Here is a 1,279-nt window from a genome sequence, read left to right on the forward strand (position 1 = left end):
ATCGCACCACTCACGACACTCCGCACCACACGCAGAGAGACAGGAATCGAGAGGAGAGAGAGAACCTGAGTAAAGGGGAGAGAGAAGAGACGTTTAAGTTGCACAAGGAGGGCGACAGAGAGGGTAGATGTGAGACGAGAAATCAGGAGAGGATTTGAGAGGACCGGAAGGAGAGCAGAGGAGAGAGGAGTCGACAGAGAGAGGATGAACTTGATGAATGAGACCCGGGGAGGTCCCTGACGATTTTGACTCCGAGGATGGCCACGTGGAGAAATTGAGATGAAGAAGAGGAGAGATGAGTGAGAGGAGAAGAGAAACAGGAGAGACAGAGAGATTGGTGACGAGTGAGTGAGAAGAGCGAGGAGTTTATTGGAAGACGCCGGGGGGAGAAAGACGAGACGAGAGCGCGAGCGAGAGATGATAAGGAACGTGTAGGAGGGAGACAGACCTGCGAGAGAGGTGAGACGAGAATTGAGATGAGGCGAGGCGTACGCGGAAGAGGTAGAGAAACAAAAAGAGACGATCCGAGAGATGCCCGTAGAGAGCGAGGAGAGAGAGAAAGTGACCGGAGCGACGAGTGGAGAGAATTAACTCGATACGATGAGAGCCAGAGAGTGCCTGAGGGAGTAGGACGAGATGGGAGAGATGAGAGAGAGATTTGGAGAGAGGGAGACATGAGAGAAGAGAACGCTCGGAGCAGAGACACGGGAGGAGAGAGACCAGAAGACTTAAGAGAGTTCGGAAGATTGAGAGAGGGAAGACGGAGAGAATGAGAGAGAGAGGAGCGAGGAAGGAGAGGGAGGGGTGAGAAGGAAGAGATGAGAGAAACACCAACGAAGAGGAGACGACTGAGAGGAGGAGTAAGATGAGAAAGACGAGTGAGGCAGGATCTCGAGGGATAGAGAGGGAGAGAAGGTGGGGGAAGAGAAGAGGCAGGGAGAGAGAGTTGAGAGAGAGGCAGAAAGGGGGGGGAAATGAAGGGGAAAAGAAAGAGAAATATTCGATAAGAAAACGACTTCGGTTAATACATAAAAGGCAGCAGGAGGAATAAAGTGAAAGTCTATGTATATAGTTTTTATTTATGACATGAGGATGTCACATCACGCACCTGATTGATATAAAAAATCCAATACAAGTGCAATGCTTAAAACTTCTTTCATTGATGTACCCCAGGAGAATAGAATTCGACTGAGGTATGAAAAAAGGGGGCTAATGTTTCGAAACAATACTCTCCTAAATTTGTAGATTACTTTATATTGAAAGTTTCAGGATTAAGGTT

This window comes from Penaeus monodon, chromosome 34 (assembly GCF_015228065.2).
Source record: "Penaeus monodon isolate SGIC_2016 chromosome 34, NSTDA_Pmon_1, whole genome shotgun sequence".
NCBI lineage: Eukaryota > Metazoa > Arthropoda > Malacostraca > Decapoda > Penaeidae > Penaeus > Penaeus monodon.